Here is a 22,508-nt window from a genome sequence, read left to right as displayed (position 1 = left end):
AAAAAAATACAAGTACTGACAAACCCCAAGTCGTTTCACAAAACAGCTGTCATGGACTGTAAAGGATATTGGTTCACTGGTGGTTGTGGCCATGTTCCTACCAGCATTTACTTGACCATATTTTATCATAGATCATAGCAGTTTTTAGGTTGCTAGGGTTTTTTAAACTTCTTTTTGTGATTGGTTCAGGTACAGGCTGAGCTACCTTGTCTTGGAGAGAAGAGTATTCAGGTGTGATGTTCTGAGTGAACAGAATTCTGCATGATATTCACTTTATTTTGTTTTATTTACTTTTTTTGGGACACATTCAGACCCGGTGAGCTATAAAAGAACAGGGTGAGTTAATATGACAAAATTCCAGCGGGTCACAATGTAAACTAGGTAACAGGCCCTTGCTGGAGACATGTAGCTCTTTCACATGTGCTTTCCTAACCCAGGAAAAGGATTCTTGCTTCCTTTGCCTTCTCCCCTTTCTCCCTGTGTGAAACAGCAGCATAATGCATGTTGTCTGAGGTTGGAGTGGTCACTTTTAATTTGCTTTAAAAGGCTTAGCTTTCAAAGCCCAGTGATGTGTCACAGGTAATGGTACACTCTTGCCATAAAGTACAGAGAGATTTTGTTGAGATCAGATGGGAATGGCAATGGTAACAAATAAAAATCTAAATTAAGGAAGAGAGAGTAAATAAATTTTTAATCATACAAAATTTAATACTTATGTTAAGGAAAAGAATATTAAAAGTCATTTTATAGAGAGTGAATTTATATTGGAGCTGATTTTAAAGTTATGCAGCTTTGAGTGATATGATAATCATGTATTTTTCTCCCCCCTCAGCTGTACTAGGGGATTGAAATTTATATACTCAATAACTAGAAAAGAATCATAAAGGATCAGGCTGGAGGAATCTGTCTCACTCCATTTTTTCCTGTCACTCCCATAGCGATTTAAATATTTTTCTTATATCTCTGCTTATTTTCAGTGCCAAACATTGTTTTCAAATACAGTTGGCTTGAAAATGAGCACTTGAAGCTGCAAGCTTGTCGGCAAACTACCATGATTTTCAGGTAGTACAATGAAATCTTTAGCTATAAAAAATATAAAATAAAAATAGGATGTCAGAGTCTTCTGCCAGCTGTAAATGCAACTAAATAGTATTATTGTGTGCTTCAATATTTTTAACTATTTTAAGCATTTGACTCTTGCTATTTTTTTTTTTTTTTTTTTTTTTTTTTTTTTTTTTTTTTGTCTTGGTGCTAAGGGAAAATGGATTTGCAAAAGCTAACATAACAGCACATTCATTTCTTTCACTCTTTTCAAATAGGAATTAAAGACAGGATAGTCTACTGAATAGACTGCCAGACTGAGAGTCAGAAAATAAGTTTCCTATTATCAATTCATTGAGAAAGTCTATTTGCTTTCCTTTGCCTCAGTTTCCCATCTGTAAAATGAAGATAATGTAATTTATCATCCTGTGCAACGTGCTTTGTGGTCTAGAGCAGCAAGATAGAGTGAAGTATTATGATGAAATATTTTGGGGAAAATACTGCTGAGTTTTAATGATTTAAGTTCTTCCTTGTTAATTTTTTTCATACTTAGCTTTTGATGTACAAGCTGCTCTCCAATCTTTCCTGTGAGCTGCTGTTGGAGATGGCTGATGTATTGATCCCCAAACAGAAAATGAGGTGGGTTTTATGTAAAAACACTGAAGCCAAATGGCCACGTGCTTTCACCTGGAACTGTCAGTGAACCATTTTCAGCTGCCCACAGCAGAGACAGGAAAGTGAACAGAGGATGTATAGTATTTTCAGAATTAGTTTGGAATAAGTGGAGAGATGTTCTGTCTGATTTAAACATGGGACATTGAAATATATAATGTCCCTTTCCAGTAGAGGGAAAGGGACCTTTTATCCTGCCCTCTATCCTTTTTTTCCCCCCAAAATCTTGTGTTTATGGACACCTCCCCACTATTTTCATGGTCTTCTACTTGATGTGTTATGATAGCACACGTTCAGTATGAGCATTTGCTTGAAAGGCAGAGGGTTTTTTGCCTTTGATATGGTGATGGACATCTCTAAAGTGTCTGGAATATTATGAGAGCGAAGCTCAAAAATAAAAAAAGCTCCAAGGTATTCCTCACACAATAACCACATATAGAGTCTCCAAGAAATTTAGCCCAATTTGGTTTCAGATAGCTCACAATGGCAACTGTTTACCTGTGTCTTTATCTATCTCTCATCTTTGTTGTCTGACCTACACATTTAGATGAAAACAGGGGTGAAAATGAGGCTGTGGCTACTTAGGTGAAGCTGGTACAGGTAACCCAGAGGTTAAAGCTGCTTTGTGAAATGACATGGATGGTGTTTGATATCAGAATTTCAACAACAGATTCATTTTTTCATTGCCAGTGGTTGCTTTTGCTCATTTTAGTTTTCCCAAATGACTGTCCTCTCTGGACACCCTCTGGACTCAAGGAGCCCTGGAGGATGCACACAAGGGTGAACACCAAGTTTGGACTCCTGCTCTGAACTAGTTTCTGGGTACTGGCTCCAGAGATTTCCTGGGCACCCAGATTTATGTAAGGTGATCATCAGTATGGGTAATAATGATCTCTCTGTCCAGCAGACACAATTCCAATAAAATTTATGTGTATTTTAGGTATAAAAATATATGCTAGAAAATACACGAGCTAAGAACATGTTTATAGTCAACAGCCACTTACTTTATAGGAATTTAGAGCAGAGATGAGGAGATGCACAAAATATTCTGACTGAATTTTGTATCTCAAAAGTCTCAGAGGCTTTGAGAGCAAGTATCTTAGTTGCAGGACGCACAGATTGCAGAACTAGGTACTGAGATGTACCTGTTGCTCTGAGGTCTCTGACAGCTGCACCTTTAGCAGTAAAAGTGAATGAAGCTCCTCTTAGGTGGAAGTCTAACCTCCTGGCCACTCAGGTTTACCAAGAGGGCTAAGACAGAGAGCAGAGAAGTAAAAAAACCAAGGCTATCCATGAAGCTATAGAAAGGAGTTAAATTTCTTTGCCAATTGAAGTTTCTAAGCCAAATGAATGAGTCAACTAACTGACCTTAAGGGGAAAGCATAATGCCTTCCATACTTTTAATAAAAGCAACAAGTTTTTGTACTCTGAGGACTTGCTTAGAGTGGTGTTTGAGGACAAAAGGCTTTAATCTTGTTAGATGAGGGTTTGTCTGGTTTTGCCTGTTTGTAAGCGAGAAACTTGAATATTTGGAATTAAAAAGTTGAAGAAAGCTGCAAATCATAAGTCCACTGAAGAGACTGAGAAACAATTTCTGAAGGACAGTTCTGTGTTAGGTCAGTGGTTTGCACCTTTTGATGCCAAGTCTCACTTGTATTGTATCCCTCTCACCTTTTGACTTCTCCCTGAATGTCTGCTGTTGCATCACCTCTCGGTCACCTAACCACTACCCAAGAGCCTCCAGGAATCACTGCCTGCTCTCTGGGGTCCCTGCCAACTCCTTCTCTCCCTTTTCCCCAAGCCTGGGATAGGTTTGCTTTCTCCTTGCCCCTGCAGTTGCTCTATGGCTCTTTTTCTAAGACAATTGTACAAGCAGAGATGTGGCACAACTTGTTGGCTTGTACTTTGAGCCTGAGATGAGCCTGGACCTCACCTGCTGGTAACTTGTAATCTAAAGTGCTCTTTAGGTAGTGCCTTCAAATGTGAGACACAACAGAAGAGTTGGGTACCTTTGACACAAGGAGTAAAAGCAGATTTATTATGTTACAGGCCTGTCTAAAGGCTGGAGGGTTCATAGTACAATTTATTGTGCTTTTCAGGAGCTACTGGTTTTCCACATGCATTCAGTTTTGTTCTGCTGAGACACAATTTGTCTTCTCCGTGAGCTGACTGCTTGCTATCAATACCCACTCACGAGGATTTTCATAGGCTAATGCTAAGAATTCTTTTGTAACATATTTCTTCCTCACTCCTCGAGCTCTGGCCTCTCCCTCAGGAAAGGACGATGCTGAGGTATGAAAAGATCAAGTGCAGAGTAATTAAGTTATTTGTCTTCGCATCTCCTAACTGTTACACAATCAAACAGTGTATTTTTAGAGGAGAGCTGGTTAATTGCTGTTAACATTATCATCATTTCAGGATGATTAGGAGGTGGTGATTGAGTAAGTAATAGCAGTAGTAGGATGTAAAAAAGCAGTAGTAGAGGACGCGATCAAAACCCCAAAGAGCTGATAGAGTACAAAAATAAGAAGTGTATTTCACTATTGCCTTGCAGTTTCCCTTTTCAGAGTTAGCATAGCCAGGGAGTGGTAACAGTGCTATGGGTTGTGTAAAGAAGAAAATATTTTTTGCCTCTCCTTTTTGAGAAAGAAGAGGTTTTCACACGACTGCTTGTGCAGCTGATTGCAAAAGCTCTTCCCTCACTGGGAATGAAGTGCTCACTCTCCACACTGAACTTCATCTCAAGGTTACTGTGAGCTGAGGGTCTGTAGTGATGCAGGCTCTCCAAGCAGGTGCAAAGGAGAGGCCCTTCATTGTGAAAACCCAGCTTTTTTTAGCAGTTAGCCTGTTATCAGTTATATAATTGCAAATCATAACAAGCATAATTCAACTAACCACCATAAAACCGTGATGTGAACACACAATGCATCACTTGGTTTTTACCTCTAGTTCAGCTGAGTCACTTTCCCACAGTCCCTTTCTGCTTAGCCTAAGTGGCAGCTCTGAGCCATGCCTTTACGAGGCCTTGCCTCTGTAAGGCTTTGCCTGTATGCAACAGGTTACTCCTTGAATCAAGGAGTCCTCTTGTCTCATCCCCAACAGAGACATAGTCATCTCATGTTTCTATACCCATAATTTCAGAGTTAAGGAAAAAAGGGTTCTTGTTTGACACCAAGCAGAATAGACAAGTCCACATCTAACATGATTTAAGCCTCCTGTGCTCAGATACTGTTTAAAACCAGTCTTCAAAGACCTTTTTTTTTTCTTTTCTTCTCCCTCAAGGGCAGTGACTACTCCCAGTCAACTCCCTCTCTGTTGGTTGTAGACACACAGTTTTTGGAATCTGGGAGTGGGGCTGTGGCCCAGCCTCATCCCTAACTGGCTCCAGCTGTGCAGGACAGGTGAGCAGCATTGAAGGGAAGGAGCCATGGAGTGCCCAGGTGCCCTGACCAAGCCCAGAGGAACAGAGGGCACACAGGTGCAGTGCATCAGCATCAGGGGTATAAAAGGCTGGGCTGAAGGGCAATAAAGGGCTGATGCTGCAGCCTGCTGGAGTGGAGTGATGTTACTCTGTGTGGGGAGATGCTTGAAGGCTTCTGTTGAGGTATGGTGTTACTCTGTATGGGAAAGTGCTTAAAGTCTTCTGAAATTGTGTGGTAATACTCTGTGTATCATGGCTGTCTCAACTGTGACAGGTGCTGCAACAGTTGGTAGTTTATTGCAAGGCTCTTAATATGAGTGAACACTTAAAGGAGTTTTGGGTGAGCAGAAGTGACTGAAGCTGACTGTGAAATACCTGTGTTTGTGCTGTGGTCCCCACTTCAGGACAAGGTTTGCAGCTGTAGAGCCCAGAGAATAAGTGAGAGCAAGGGGAGCCAGGACATTTTTCCTCAGCACTGCTCTGGGGATTGGTACAAAAAGAGTGAAGAAAGCTATGTCCAGTGAGAGGAGAAATATCTGCAGAACCAGAAATGTGCTGCAAGTGCCTTTTGTGAAATGGTCCCTGGGCTATTTGATCATGTACATTTTAGTTCTCTACCTCAACAGACACATGTTGGTATTGGACCTGGACCAAGATGATTTTTTTCAGGGAATGTAGTTCTCCTGGTGAATTTGTAGCACCTGAGATCTTTCCTCTGCAATTCTCCTTCCCAGGTACTGACACAGCATTATTCTTTATCAAATCAGAGCTAACACTTCCACAGTGAAAGAAATATAATTGCAAACCAGCTGAAAATTAATGTTATAGTCTTACAATCCATGTCACAATCCTGATGACATTTGTAGTACAATATTATAATGATGTGGGAGAGGGAATAATTTTAATGGTTGACCTTGGCATTCAAATAACATCTAATAGCTGCAGTTTTGCCCAGAAGATATGTGTCAGTGCTCAGTTGCCAGATGTGGATTTCGAATGCCTGAATTTAGTGCCTGCATGGAAGATTTGGGTTTGTTCATCTGATGGGGAAAATACAATTTAAAAAGTTAAGGTAGGAATTTCTGCTCTAGCTGCATTCAGCAATGGAACTGAAAGCTCCCAGCTTGGAAGTGAGATGCTCCCACTCTCTCTAATGTTAAAATGAGAAAGGAGAAGGATGATGAACCCATACTTTTGAATTCAATAAACAGAACAAGAGAAGTCTGTCCTTGAAGAAAATAGAATTGTGAATCAATGAGAGTGATTAAGTGCAGAAGAAACAGAGCCCTCGGTAGGGTTTGCACTAAACATGGAAGTTTAGTAGCCCACTCTCCCATCTCAAACACAACTGGGGTTTAGTTAAACAATATCTGGCCTAATACCATCAATAAAAATGGCAAGTCATGCTCAAAACACTCACAGAGCAGCCAACTTTCATTTTACAGCAGGAAAAGTCAAGGCACAGTAATGGAGAAATTATTCTCAAGGGATTGCTGTGTCACATGGGTCAGGTAGGTCTTGTTTTTGACTTAGCACATCATGCTGGTCTCTAAATAGACCAGTGGGCTGCCTTAGCACGGTGAATCCTTTGAAGGTCTTAATGAGGTGCAGTCAGAGACCTTGGACAAAACCCAGGGACTCCCAAAGGCAGCTCTGCATATGCCAGTCAGACAAAGGAAGACCCAGCAGACATAGAGCAAGATGGACTGAAATGTCCACACCAAGAACAAAATATCACTCATTCTGACCTGGTTTTGCTACTTCCATGACATTTAGATGTGTAGCTTCAGCAGACAACTGTCTGGGAAAGGTTGATGAAATGTTCTCTATATCTGATGCATGTTAAAGCCAATGCAATTAGCTTATTCCTGTTTCCAGTGGAATGCTTTGTGGGCAGGAGTAGACCAGAACTAAGCTTGGAAGAAAATACCAACATGTTCTCTGCAGTCTAAGAGGTGGCTCTGCAAAGTGTCTGTCTCAGCTGACATCTCAACTGTTGGTATGTTTGTGCTTTGGTTTTTATTCTGGGTGCACATCCTATTCTGAAAGGCCACTGTGAGGGAGAAAAACAAGCTCAGGATGTGTAATTTGTGACTACATCTGAGAAATAAAGAATGCCACTACAATGGAGAGAGAAAATGAAGGGTAGAGCAATGATCATATGAAAGAAAATATCATTCCTTACCCAGACATGATGTCATGGTCTCTCGTGATACGGGAAAGAGCTAGGGAAATGCAAAATAACTGTAGCTATGAGGGCTTGAGAATTCCCTGGGGATGGCTGTGAATAGATTTGTGTGATTAGTCATGCTCCATGTTTGGTTCAGTGTCAGGTTTACTCAAAGACTGAGGTCAATAAATGAAAGGCAAGGAACAGAGAGGGTGGAGAAGGCAAAGGCAGCTGTAAAAGGAGGAGCTTTAGCTGACAGTGGGGAGCTGGTGGAATGCCCCTCTGGACAGTGGTGGGAATGGAGCACAAACTACAGCTCTATCACCTGCCCTTTTGGGACACCTAAAGGTTTTGGGTTTTGTTTGGTTAGTGGTTTGTGTTAGTTTTTGGTTTTTTTTTTTTTTTTTTTCTGCCTGGTGGGGTGACATCTATCTAATGTTAAGATGGAAATTAAGGATACACCCTTTATCCTTTTATCACAGAGCCTTTCTGAAAGTAAGCTACCTTTTCCGTCATTGAATATTCTCTCCCCTTTGAAAGAGAGCACATTAAGAATGCAGGGGAACACAAACGTGGAAGCAAAATATTGACAGGGAATACAGAAACATTTTGGATATTGTCTTACTCTTTTTCACTGGGAAGCTTTGCTTATTCCTCAATAAATCTCCGTTATTACTTTTTTTTAAGCTTCATTGCTAACCAATGACAAAAAATTTGTCTTGTATGTCCCACCATTACACATTCCATTGACACAGGGAGTGAGTGGCATTATCTGGAAAGGAGAGCTCACCGTCTAGGTGATTTCAGCCAATCGGAGATGATGATATTGTATTACCAGTTTCATAATATAAATGAAAAAGATGGCCTTCATTTTGATGAAAGCTGTAAAGTAGCTATTGTGCTTGTTTTGTATTGCAAGGCCCAAATGTATTATTTATGCAATTTTCCTTTTGAAAGGAAAAACTGAAAGAGACTATTTCATTTTACAGCATTCAGTCAGAGCTATTGTCTCATGAATGTGAACATTCCTGCATTTTATCAGCTCCGAATGTAGAAGGCAACTCACAGATCACACAGAGAAAGGATTTTTCAAAGTTTGAAAACTGCTTTTTAAAAAAGCTAGACCCTAATGACTCGAGATATTATTTGTGCGTGCCTGTAGGCTGAATCAACACTTGGCCTATCAGAATGTACACAGAGCAGCTTCTCTTTCAAGGTCTTAAACAGCTTTGATTGAATCTTCGTGCACCTTAAATTGATAATGCAAGCAGCCTGTAATACACAATATTCCTAACAATGGAATACATCTTCATTTGTAAATACACACTTTTGTGCCAAGTTAGCACATATTCAGGGATCTCTGCGCCACTTATTGACGTGACAGCAGCCTGGTGCTGCTGCTCTGCTGCAGTAAATACTGCCACTGTTCTGGAGGTGGGGAAACTGAGGCAGGTGCACGTTAAAACATTTGCTTGGGGTTGTAAGGCCAGTGCTGATAGTGTGGAAAAGGTTGCTGGCATCAGCCCATCAGGCAGTCTGTGACATGTGGAGTCACTCCTGTGGACCTGGTGGTACTTATGTCTATGGGGAAAACACTTACTGTAGAGAGATGTTGAGATTTTTGCCTGTCCTTGACACCAGTAGAAATTAGATGTTTGCCCTTGAACACCCATACAAAGAGGTTGGTTACTCTTTGGTAGAGAGACACATTAAAGCTTAAATTGATATTCAACCTCTTCCCCTATGTACCTAATTAAAGGCTCACTTCTGAGATACATCTTTTCTTGCCTGTTTTTATTTTTTTTTTCCCAAAAATAATGCCTACTTTTAGTGCAGTGCCTCTGAAACTTGCCATTAAAAAATACCTCAGCTTTGTCATTCAACTTTTGTTGGACCCAATATATTTCTCATTGTTCTTTCTTGTTTTCTGGGATAGTGTAAAAATGCATATATACAACAAATATGTTTAAATGTTAGTTTACCTGTTGCCCTATCATGAAATAATAAATTAGTGGAACCATTTATCTCTCCAGTGAAGTCACACAATTTCTGATAGGGGCTCACAGTGGATAATATTCCTGAGAGTTAAATAAAGGTGATTACATTTTGAAAACTAATCAGAAATTAGGTTTACATTTACATTAGGTTTTCATATACCCATAGATCTTGTCTTTGGGATGACCTAATTGCAGCCTTGCAGTACCTGAAGGGAGCATACAAGAAAGATGGAGAGAGACTATTTACAAAGTCCTGTAGTGTCAGGACAAGGGGGAATGGCTGCAAACAGAAAGAGGGCAGGTTTAGATTGGATATTAGGAAGAAATTAATTACAGTGAGGGTGGTGAGGCCCTGGCACAGGTTGCCCAGAGAAGGTGTGGCTGTCCCATCCCTAGAAGTGTTCAAGGCCAGGCTGGATGGAGCTCTGAGCAACCTGGTCCAGTGGAAAGTGTCCCTGCCCATGGCAGGGGGGTGGAACAAGATGATATTTAAGGTCCCTTCTAACCCAAACCATTCTGTGATTCTCCAATTCTGTGATGCTTGTCAGCACTAGTGGAACAAAAAAATTATTTCTGTGGATGCTCCTGGCCAAAGTCCATGAATATAACCAAAACCAAATATGTGGTAAGTTTTATTTTAGCTGGATGTAGAAGTACTGCAGTTTGGAACAGAAGTCCCTGTATCCAGTCATGTTAGGAGACACCACCAGTAGGAGCACTGCAATCTTTGCCACATTTGCAAGTCTCACCATCCTTTGTTTTCTTCTCTACATTCCCAGACATATTTGGCTCCCAGGAGTGTAAGCTGATATGTTGTATTTAGAAATACTTAAGGGGCTGTAACCATAACATACAATAACAATACTTAATGGATAACATATGCAATAGCAAAAATCAAATGAAACAGCATTACCCTGAAATATGGGGTTAATTCTGCACAGATCTGGTAGAGACATGAAAATGAATACTTGTCATGTAATCAAATGGAAAAAATAATGTAGAAGAAAAATTCCGGTTCACTGATTGTAGTTGTGCTAATGTTAGATTACAGCTATCTGTCAGCTCTAAGTACTGGCACTCAATACTTACTTTTCTTAACTGTCTCAATTCGTATTTAAAGCTTGCTTTTGGTGACATTCTTGCCATGGGAATTCACTTGCTCATATATCCTCAAAGTGAACACACAGTGAGCAATAATGCAGGGAATCTGATCTTTTTAGAAATTCAGATAAATGCGTACCTGTTCTGTTCTTATGATTCACCTTAATTCATCTATTAGCGACAGCAAAAAGAAATCTGTTTCCATGCCTGTGTCTCAAGCAGTGATGGGAAATACAGGTTGTAGGAACTGGAATTATCCTGATTGAGCAGCCTTTCCCGAATCTCAGTGTGTTTTAATCATATTAGTTGTATTTTTATCTCCTGAATTAAAGAAATCAAATATTTTGCTTTTGTCTCAGGTATTTCTTGCCATTTCAGGGTTAGCGTGCCACTGAAATGATCACAAGTCTTTTACTCTGGGTGCTGGATAAAAAGATATACTGGAAAATCAAATTGTTGGCATACAGAGTAAATTGCTGTGGACTAGCAATTTAGCAACAGGTATTGCTCTCTCGCCAACATTCCTGTCATTGTCTGAGGCAGATGGCTTCAATTTTATACACAGTTTTTCAGTCTGTAAAAGAGGATCGTATATTTATTCATCAAAACAAGACAAAATGACAAAAAGCCTGCAATGCAACTTTTTATGTGCCTGGTCAGTGAAATAGGCTTGGAAGAAAATATTGTTTTATTTGGGAAATAAGACTCCATTATGCATTTAAATATGAAATCTAGAACTGCCTAAAAAATGAGGACAGGTTTCTTCTCATAAAGCATCTTTTCCTTCATACTGAAAAATGTAGCAAGGAACACTGAATTCTTCTTAATCAAATATTCAGCTGTTAGTGGTTTAGTTTAGGAAACAGATTAATTTAATATCAAACAGTGATCAGCAAGTTGTCATGCTGCCCCATCTGCGTTCTGTGCCATTTGCCAGTATGGAAAACTGTCTCCTTTTCCTCCAACATTTTTTGATTCTTCATGTATTTCTCCTGAGCTGCTCAAATTTCCAATTTTTCCCTTCCCCGCCCTTCACTTCTCAATCTGCACATCTCTGATAATACATAATAGAATAAGAGTGCAAGATGGCAGTATGTTTTTGTCTTTCAGTCTGCAGCTGAAGAGGTGAGTAGGTGTCACACAGCCTGCCAGAGGTGGCTCTGCTCTGTGGGGATGGAAAGCTTTGTGGGGCTGGGGCTGAGGTGGCTGATATTCAGCTGCAAGAATCCAGACATTCAGGGTGGGCAATGGTAAAAGAACCCTCAATATCTACATTGCAAAAGCCCTTGCAAAAAGTCAAAGCCCCAGATGGATCTTGAGGCTCTGGCTTAAGCTATGTTGTTCATGTGTTGAGGAAGTGTAGGGTTCAGTCTTTCTGCCTCTGATAAGAAAGAAATTCCTTCCACTGGAACTAAATCCTGAAAGAGAACTGCATAATAAATTCTAGGTGGAATGACAGAGACACCTCTTCTTGGGAAGTTAATATATCACTTAAGACCTGGCAACAGCTTAGCTCCAGACATACTGTTGCTTCTCTGTAAGGGTAACTCTGACATCCCAGTGAGAAAGTTTACTTCCTTCACACCTGGTCTTGTGTGCTATTAAACCATCACAGCAGCTGCTGAATTATTCATCTTTTTCCAGTGGACAAAACTAGTATTCCAACTGACACCCCCCCTTGCCCAAGAGGAAAAAGCAGTTTGAAGGAGGGAATGCATTACAAAATCTGCAGTACAAAAGTTTACATCATTAAGCATTTAGGGTTTACATAGAGAGCAGTGGTGTGCAACAGCAGGCAAGTCCCTAAGCGGTTTTTCTGCAATCAGAATTTCATTCATTACCCAATTTTCATGCAAGTCCCCTGGCATTTGAAATATGGTTCAAGGTAGGTTTCCCAAGGGCTCTGCCCCTCCCATAAAAACTGATTTGCAGTGTCCAAAGACAGATCTAAATATCTTTGGCTCAAACTACTTAAGGCCTGCAGAGCAGGATCCTCTGTCATCCTCATCACATCTCACACCTACGGAACCGATAACAGATTAATGTCTGCTCTCCAACATTTCATCAGTGTCTCCAGATAAGGCACCTTGCATTATTTTATCTAGAAGCAGCTGTGGAAGGACCAGAGGGGGTGAATGAAAATGTATTTGCACTCTACAGAAGAATGAAGGTGTGCATGGCAAAGAGAAGGAAAGGGGAAATGAGAGGTGCTTTCTTTTGGTACTACAGGAGAAGGAACAGAGCCAGTCCTGGCAAAGTTCTCTGCTTCGATTATGTATCCACTTTTATTCAATCACTGGGTTGCTCTATGTCTGACACTTGGTCAATAGTGCAATCTACCACTGATCAGAATAAAACAGCCATCCTAGAATACCTTGGAATTTCATTAGTTTCTTTGCAATGTTGTCTTTAGAACTAGGTGATTACTTGGAAACACAAACTTACGGCATGGTTCCATACTTTTTCATATAAAGAGCCTGAGACTCTAAACAGTGATATATATATTTTTTTTTAATCAGGAACACTTCTCTTAAACAATTTCCTTTTTGCAAAAAAAAAAAAAAAAAGTAAAAAGAAAAAGCCATAATATAATCAAAGCCACAGATGGATTCCTCATCTCAAAATTATATCTGCTCTTCCCAGGTTAGAAATCTTGGAGTCTATGTTTTGGCTATCCCCTAAATGACCTCCTAGTTTAAATACATTTTCAAAAGCTTTGTAAAAACAAACAAACAAAAAAACATTATTAATAATTCTTACTCTGCTATTCCTGTAAATGTGTCAATTAGCATAAATTTCTTCCATGAATTTCTACAACAAACTGGCTATAATTTTTGTAGCCTTCTCTTTCAATATCAATTTCATAATTTTGAAGTAAATGGAAACAAAACAGGAGACTGACTATTGCTTAGGTTCATGGGAATTGGACGCTGTAGTTGTTTATCAGTGGTGGCAATACAGGCACCTTTTAAACTTGCTCTTTAAGCAAGGAACTTTAAAGCAAGGCTTCAAAGGAACAGTGGACACCACATTTTTACTCTTGTGGAACATTTGGTAGCAGGTTTGTTCTGCCCTCATCTAGTGGCACTTTCTATAGAACTGAGATTAAAATGACAGTGGTTCTTACGTGGTGATGATGATAGTGAAAACTGCTCTCTGTTCCCAGGATAATCGAACCAGAATGTGCAATTAATTATTTTACTGAGCTGCTTTTTTGCTGCTGTTGTTGTTTTCCCATGGTTACTTTCTTTTTCTGGCACCCTTTTTGCTCAGTGTCTGACCTGGGTTGCATCATGCTCTGCAGGATTCATACTGAGTCCCTGCTGACAGCCTCCAACTGGAAAGTTTTTCCAAGATAAGGTGAAAACAATCTGCTCTGCCTGGAGGCTGATCCAGGGCAAGGAGTGGCCCTGCTTTGAAAGGTTGTCTGAAAGGGCATGTTTGCACCCAACTCTGAGATCGAATCCAAAGTAAACCTGATTTCTCTCTAGGAAAAGGCTGAGGCAATCCTGTCGAGCCCTCTCTAGTTTTTAATGTAATCTATAAGCATCTTTCCTAAAGTGAGTCTGTCTACTGAGCCACCCCTCTTCTATCTTAGCTGTCCCCTAGGACAAAAACAAGGGTCACCTTTGGCTCAGCCTATTCTGCAGGAGGAGCCAGGAGATTTGACTAAAAAATAACATGAAATGATCATCCAGCAATCCCCTGAAATAATAATTTCCTTCTGCTGTCACCTCAACCTATTGTGACATGAATCTATTCATCATGTAACCTATTCAGTCCATATTCTGCATTTTTTTTCTAAAGCATAATTTCATCCTTAATTTTTGAAGCATTGTTCACTCATCTGTTTTATTTGTTTCTCGTTCAACAGCCCCTGTTTCACATAATTCAATTTCTCTGTTGTCTTAGAATTCCTACTCAGCCTGTGGTGTTTTCATAGCCTGAAATTTCCTTAGCTTCTCTCCTTGTTGTAGTTTTACCTTTCATTCTCATAGTCTTCTTCATGGTCCAGAGGAGCTTTTATCTCTCCAGATTTTGTCTGCAGAATAAATCTCTTATGGAGTCTTTTCCAGTTTCTTCCTCATTTGCTCTTTTAATCCATTTAGTAGTTTTAGTTTCCATCTGCATCAATCTTAGCTCAGTAGTTTCCTTGTCTGGGTGCTTCCTTCAATACACAACTGCCTTTTCCAGCTCCGTCTTCCACATTTGGCACATAAGTCTGCATTTCTCTTACAACTCATTAATCTCCAATAACTTGAAGCTGCATGTTAAAGTGTTGTTGAAGGAAAAGACCACTGAAAACATGGGTGATGACCTGCACATCTTAGTGGCTCATCCTCAAGTGTGACTGAGGCCTAACAAGCTGTGGTACCCATGGATGAAGAAGAAAGTCCAGGCATCAAAATGAAAAGAAGTAGGAAGGAAGGGCAATGACCTTTAAAATCCATTTTGGGTTGTTTATTTTTTTGGGTGCTTGGTCTTTACAGATGTCTTATTAAAATACATTGAAATTAAAATACAAAGTAAAAAAAGGCACCTAATTAATAGCAAGATCAGACTAATCTCTCTCCTTAGGTGAGTTCTTGTAGCACAGTTGTGCTGGAGGAGTCTCTATGCAGGGTCAGGTGGTTGGTTTTCAGCACAGCTGTTAGGTTTTGTCTGTCAGCTGGAACACCCTCTCTGGTTTGCTCCTTATGTTGTTTACAAAATGCAGCAGCAGAGCATCTTTTGTCCTTGCCAGCAGATGCAGTTGTTTAAGCAGATTTTTTTTTTTTTTTTGGATGTGAATTCAATAACTGGGATATGGCCTTGATGTGCACAACAACCCCCCAAAAGTGTAAAAATAAGAAGGAAGCTAACACCAAACCCTTCCTTGAGTATGTGGAGGTAGCATTATTCTACTATGTAATCTATTAATGTATTTATTTTTTTTACCATTCAGTAAGACCTAAGATTTATAATGAACAACATCTTATTTGATCCTGCTTCTAACATTCATCTTGTGAAGGGAAAAATTTTGATAAGTTGGCATCCCCTTGCATCCTTTTTTTTTTTTTAAACAAAATCAGTCATAACTTTGCTTGAAAAGAATCTTGCATAAAGACTGAAATGTAGGTTCTCTGGGTTAAAACAAATTGCTTTTCCACGGAGTGGTCATCTGCAGCATTTCTCACATAAAACTCTTTTGGACATCGGGGTGGTTTTATAAGGAATTTAGGGATGGTGGGAGATTGCTGCAAGGGCCTTGCTCCAGAGCAGTAGGAACCACAGACTGTGCACATCAGTTAGTGAGCAAGCTGTGGAGCTCAGTGCTAGCAATCCACCCTGTCACGACCTTGAGCGAAGCAGCTCAAGATGACCAAGCAGCAGAAACCTCTGCCTTTTTTCCTGGTTCCAAGGGTAGTTCAAGTCATCAGTCAGCCCAAGTCTGTAAAGGTAAATATACATATGCCTGGGCTCGTTTGACCTCTTCTTCTACAGCTTCACTCCTGAAACCACCTGTATTGAGTATGATCTCTTCCCTCTTTAAGAGCAGCTTTGGGCAGCCCTAATGAAGAAATGATGTTTTTAAACAAGAATGCTTACACTGGAATTGGCTTTTTTTTCTTTTTTGCTATTTTTTTTTTCAGTAAACCACTGCATAGCAACACATTTATGCAGAAGTTTTACAGGTATTAAATGAAAATAAGTTGATGTTACTATCTAGAGAATAGACAAACCAGTTACTATGTTGTCTACAAAACTTGCATATCATAAAGAAACAGAAGAGAGAATTATGTATTTTGCTTTATTATTGCTGTGCTAAACCAATGGGTTTTCCTTGCACTATGAATAACATTGGCTGCTATTTTGTAAATTTTCCTCCTAGATTGCATTTATTTTATTTTGTTTAATTTTTTGCTTTATTTTCTTTCTATAACAAGCCTGAATCAGTAATATCTATAGCAGGAAATTACTGCAATTTGAAAACTGCTGGTGTTTTTTGGTCCTGATAAAATAGTGAGATGATAATTTTTCTGTGGGTGAATTTATGGTTATATGCATGGTGAGGATCTTCTGAGAAATGACTTTTGTGTGTTTTCAATAGATTTATTACTTTTTTTTATGATGGTGGCATTTTCCTCTCTTTGGTGCTGGTAGTGGTTTCAGAAAGGCAAAATAAAAACAAAAAAATGTGTAAATATTAGCCTTTGCTGAAGTTTATAGACTGAATCCAAAGTAAATGCTGGTGTTATAAAAAAAAAAAATAAATATAAGCTTTGATCTTTAAAGATAAGACAGGCGCTTCACCTATAGCTCTTTCAACAGCAGACTGTGATGAGATGATCCATAGCTATCAACTTCTATTGTGAAGGTGTTATTTGTGGGGAGTGTTTTGTAATTTTCCATGTCTGTTTGACTACAGGGAGAGACTACAAGGGAGTATCTAATTGCTGATAATGTTATTTTTTAAGGAGTGGAGTTAGAGATGGCTTTAGATTATTGCTTGATTCCTCTGTGATCCATCAATCTTATACTATTTACTTCTAATGAAAGTTAGCCAAGTTTATGAAGATAAAGAAATGTTTTTCAAATGTTAAGATATGGAAGTAGGTAGTGCCACACAGTGAAAGACATGGAATAAAGACTTAGATTTTTTCATAAAGAGTGACAATACAGGCAAGTGGTTGTTCAATACAGAGAGCTATGCAACAGCTCAGTCTGCAAAAATTCAAACTAATATTGATTGGCATATAACTCCAGACTTCAGGGCAGGTGTTTGGGCTTTTAACTACCTCAGTAAAAGTCAAAATGAATCTTCAATAAAAGAAATTCAGTAGCAACATTACTATCTAGCATAAGAAAATGGGTGCAAATATTTCAGCTGTGTCATCCCTACTTCAATAGCTAACTGCCCAAAACCCTGTCTGAACAATATCTCAAGGAAAGAAAAAATTCTTAAACACTGTTCTAGGTCTTGAATATTCTGCTTTATGCAAGGGATACAAAAATGTCAAGGAGCACATGGGCTGTATACCATCTGCCCTGTATTGAGGAATAGGTAACGTGTTATTAGCTGAACCTGTAACCGGACAGCAGATAAAGGGAACCTCCTGCAGTAAATGCACCCTTCCACTGTCTTCTTGTCTGTTGAAACCTGAGAGGAGCACGTTAAAAAAGAGCATGTTTTTATTATAGAGCATGTTAAAAAAATCAACATGGGATTATAGAGCATGTTAAAAAAATCAGGGTAAAATGTTTTATCAAATACAACAGCTTATGCTGGGCAAGTAATAGAGTAGGAAAATTATATTAAATTGCAACCCTGTTAGAAAGTTTGAAATTTAGTTGAGTATCTTTCCTCTTCTCTATCCCTTGATCTAAGATGCTGTTTCAAATTGAGATATATGAACCAAGGCATCAATTTGGTAGCTCTTTTTTTTTTTTTTTTTCCTTTTTCTCCCAGCTAATAGATATTAATTTTGTTTTGAGCAATCAAGGTGGTTTTCAGCCATGAGCCTGGGAAGCCTTCCCACCCTACTGAAGCCAATTGGTTTGAAATTTACAGAAGGCAGGAAATATATAATATTTTCCCCTACCTTTGTGGGGCTCTCAAACTATTTTACCTCCTTAGACTCAAGAGTAGAAAGTCAGTAAAGAAATGAATTATTAATCTTTGATTTGTATCGGCAACAGAATCCCTTTACCAAAGGAGTAGCATTTCTTCCATGCTTTTGGGTGTTTTCTTCCTTATATCAAATTCTGACCCTTCGGTAAGGTGTCTTCTTTTGACTCACAGATTTGCTGGCTTTCATAAACACACTGCCTTTACTTTTAATCGGTGCAGGAGTTCAGTCTGGGGAGCTTGGTGGTCAGGTTATAATCAGAACTACATCTAACAGAGTGCTGGCAATATAAAATAAAGCAAAAAAAAAAAAAAAAACCAGTATGCAGAAAAATGTGCCTTCTGGATGAATATGGATGATGGAGCTGTAGTTTTAAACATGGTCTTCCTGCCCCCCATTTGCACAAATCTCCATATGTCAGAGAAGCAAGGGGTGAAGGAAGAGGTGGTAGCCAAATGTTACAAATGCTTTCTGCTTGTTCCAGAAGAGTCACAGCAGCATTGTAGGATACTCCTTTTGACCTGGCTTGTTGGCTGGTATTAAAACTCTGTGTAAAAGTGCTTATGGTTTGATGTTGAGTCATTAGAGCATGTGAGACTAGCTCTGGGAGTGAAGGAGAAGACAAGAGCTCATCAGAAGGACCTTTGAAGTTGTCCAGAATAAGAAGAAACTTAGATTATTTTTTTTAAATAATTTTGTTTTCTTTGCATAATCTATGTCCTGTAATTCAGTCCATATAAGCTGTAGCTTGAAGCTGCATGGGAAAACAGCTTGCTTATAAATAGAAAATTAGATAGTCCTATGCCATGTATATCCCAACACCAGAGACATTTCCATTTGATAGTTCATGACCATGTAAACAAAGGTTTCTGCCAAAGCTGCCACAGGTGATGAACCAGGGGTACCATGTAAATGTTAGTCTAGAAGGTAATTCTGATCTAATGACCATGATCATGACCAATATGACTGTGAAGTCATGGTAATCTAGTTATTTGCCCTCATAGTCATGAATTGAAAATCACACTTTGCATATATCAAGTACCAGAGCACAGAAAAAATGGCATTTTTGATAGTTCTTGTGGGGAGGAAGAGTATGAACCCAGAGGTCTCTAAATTAGAGTCTAAAGCAATCTTCTTGATAAGTCTTCCCTTACCTGGCTGAGATGAAAGAAGTGGGCTGAGACTTAATGTAAGAAAAAATTACAAAGCTGGCGAATAAGGTCTGGTCCAGAGGTACAGGCCAGCCTTTTCCAATCCCAGAGAAAGTGTGGTGAGGATCATTAGACAAGGTACATCCCAAAGATCCTTCCCAAGAGAGGTAATAAGTATCCTGGGCCCTCTGGTTCCAAATGGATTCAGTGGTAAAAAATGCCATAGAGGAGGATGAGTTTCAGTGCTGCTGAATTCTTATGAAAGAGTCCTGGGGATTATAGAGGAGCATCCTCTCAGACTAGAGAAGCACTGTTTTCCAGATAAAAGTCACCACAAAAGTAATTCTCTTCACAGACCTTGCTTCCTTCATGGAGGAGAGTGCTTTCTTGTCTCTATCCCTGCTTTTCAAAAAGCATTGAAGCTTGTGCCCACGCACATCTCTACCTCTGAACTCCACAGTAGTTATTTTCCCTTGACAAGATGTTGGAGCACACAAACATCCATACTGACCAGACAGATGCCGTGTCAAGTGTTTGCTTTTCCTGCTGCCATTTGGCTCATCTCTGAGAGTTTCCAAGATCTTGCCAGGTACTTAAATCCACGCAACCAAAACTCTTGTTTGCTGTATTGCCCTTCACATTTACAAAAAATGGCATTAATTGTGACAGTTAATACTTGATTATTTTAATTAAAAATGTGTGTATTTGATTAATTAATGTGTAAATTGAGTTATCAGAACATGTTTTATTTTATCTCTGTTATTACCTGAATATATCAAACCTACAAACAAAGCCCAAAGGAATTTTCCTGACAATCCCAACCACAGGGTGTTCATGTGTTCCGCTGTCCTAACAAATATTGGAGCACTGATTTGAGTGAGAACAGGTCAGTAATGCTTCAGTAATCACTGTATTTAGTGAAAGTATTACCTTTTACTTTCTTTCTTCCTTCATTCTCTCAGTACAAGTAACTGATCGATTTCTTCCTGAACAGATGTTTTTTTAATCCCAATTTAAAATATATTAACATAGTGTTTTAAAGGGTCCAACATTTTAAGGTATGTTAATTTCATGTTTACATTTTACACACATCTGGTTGAGACCACTATGGCTGACATTGATTGCTGCATGTTTTACCCTTTAGCAAAGAGAAAATAAAGAATAATAGGAATATAGCCAAATAACATCTAATTGCATGATAAATTTTGCTGGATATTCAGTTTCTGTTCTGATTCTGAGTGCATCACTGACTATTGCTACATAGCTCACTCATACACTACTTTCAGGCCTATTACACAGTTTTTTAAATACTACTTTAAAAAGCACTTTTAAAAATACTGCTGCTATTGAATCATCTCAGTCCTCCAACAACAAAGAGAAAGAGGACGTTCGCAGAATCCAAATGTTACTCTACCGGAAAATATTTTACACCTTCTTTTGTGAACTCTATCAAATTCCCAGTGCTTTTCCAGGATTTGTTCCTCCACTCCTGCTCAGCCCGGGTGTTTTCTTCCCGCTGCTTTTCCTCATGTATTAGGGTACAGCTAGGGACAGAGATATGACACATTGCAGATAACATCCTAACATATTAAATGAGGATGTTCAAACATAGTGACAGATCCTGTTGTATGATGATACATCAGGGCAGCTCAAAGATAAGAATTTTAATATATTCTATTATGGAATCACTTAAGCTGACTAAGTGATAGCTGTGGGGGGAATGGAATAGCTTGTAGCTCCCGGAAAGGGTTAAGAGACCAGAAATGGGAAAGAAATACCTGGGTGGTACAGGGAGACAGAGGTAGGAGTAAGCAGAATTTAAAAAATCCTTGATCTCTTTGAGTAATACACGATACAGCAAATGTAATTTCTTTTTTTTTTTTTTTTTAATGTGGAGGATGAGACATCCTCAACATATGTGACCTGCAAAGGCAATCTGTCTGAACTGTCCCCAGCCACAACTTTTCTACAGTTTCTCTGAGTATAGGCTATGAACATCTGCCACTAGATAATAGAACCTCAGAATAGCTTGGGGTGGAAGGGGCCTTTACAGGTCACCTAGTTTAACCTCTAAGTCCAGCAAGCAGGGTCATCAACTAGATCAGGTTGCTCATAGCCCTGTCCCACCTGACCTTGAATGTTTCCAGGGATGGAGCATCCACCGTTTCTCTGGGCAGCCTGTTCCAGTGCCTCACCACCCTCTTTGTCATATATAGTCTAAATCTACCCTTTTAAAGTTTAGAACCATTATCCACTGTCCTATTGCAACAGGCCCTGCTCAGAAGTCTGTCCCCATTTTCCTTAAAAGCCTCCTTTAGGTATCGGAAGGCTGCCCTCAGGTCTCCCCAGAGCTTCTCTTCTGCGGGCTGAACAGCCCCACCTCTCTCGGCTCATCTTTACAGGAGAACTGCTCCATCCCTCTGATTAGCTTTGTGGCCTTCTTCTGGATCTGCTCCAGCACATCTTTCCTACACTGAGGACCCCTGGGCTGGATGCAGCACTCCATGTGGGATCTCACCAGAGTGGAGTACAGGGCACAGTCAACCCCCTGGACCTGCTGGCCACCATAGATACTTTTGTGGCCTCAGCCTGCCTCATTCTTCTTAAACCTCTGCATCTCAGTCCTTTTTGTTTCTAAATTTCCTTAGATATTCATCACTGAGAAGGCTATCAACTGCTTTAAAATGTATTCTTTTTTTTTTTCAGCTGCAAAGTATTTTTTCACTTGAAGTTAAATTTTAGCTCCAGAGAAAGCATCCACCAGAAATTTGACTTCCAGACTAAGAAAATATCTTTCAGAATTAATCATTAAGTACTACTGTGAGCATTTGAAGGGCATTGCCTTTCATATTAGGAAAGGGTCTCTTTGCATTTTCCTTCATAACAAAGATAACATGCTTTCACCCAGAACTACAAGCCTCTTTGCTTAATGAATTTGAATGGTGAAAAGCATTTACTCCCATGATATCTGAAAACAAAAGCAGTGTTGTGTTTGAATTATGGAACCTTTTCATAAAGGAAGAGCCAGTTTCATCATTAAGGACACATAACTTTATTCAGAGATATTACATCAGTGTCAAATTTGGCTCTAAGTACTGAAAGCACTATGATAACTGTATTTATATTTGGCTTTCATATATACTTAAGTCTGGCAAGTGTGTCTTGTGGGCACCTGTTTGATGCAGAGATTTATGGAGAATGCCAACATTTGGTCTTGATATTTAAAAACAATTTGTTAATTGTCAAGAAAAGTAAACTGTTAACATCTTTATTTACTGATGAGACAACACGTCAGTACTGGAACCTATTCAAAATGGACAGCCATTTATTAGTCTCTAAAGCATT

At 39.3% G+C, this 22,508-nt stretch overlaps 1 long non-coding RNA gene across 1 annotated transcript; it reads left to right on the top strand.

Moving 5' to 3' along the window:
* The first annotated feature begins 5,249 nt into the window (after window positions 1–5,249).
* Window positions 5,250–9,057, top strand: LOC137475062 (uncharacterized). The gene is made up of 3 exons (XR_010999677.1): window positions 5,250–5,317; window positions 7,082–7,133; window positions 8,294–9,057. It is a non-coding gene; the product is annotated as an uncharacterized lncRNA (long non-coding RNA).
* Window positions 9,058–22,508: the final 13,451 nt, after the last annotated feature.

Source organism: Anomalospiza imberbis, chromosome 5, assembly GCF_031753505.1.
Source record: "Anomalospiza imberbis isolate Cuckoo-Finch-1a 21T00152 chromosome 5, ASM3175350v1, whole genome shotgun sequence".
In the NCBI taxonomy this organism is placed as follows: domain Eukaryota; kingdom Metazoa; phylum Chordata; class Aves; order Passeriformes; family Viduidae; genus Anomalospiza; species Anomalospiza imberbis.
The sequence above is the reverse complement of the archived record's forward strand: the minus strand, read 5'-3'. Positions and strand labels throughout refer to the sequence as shown.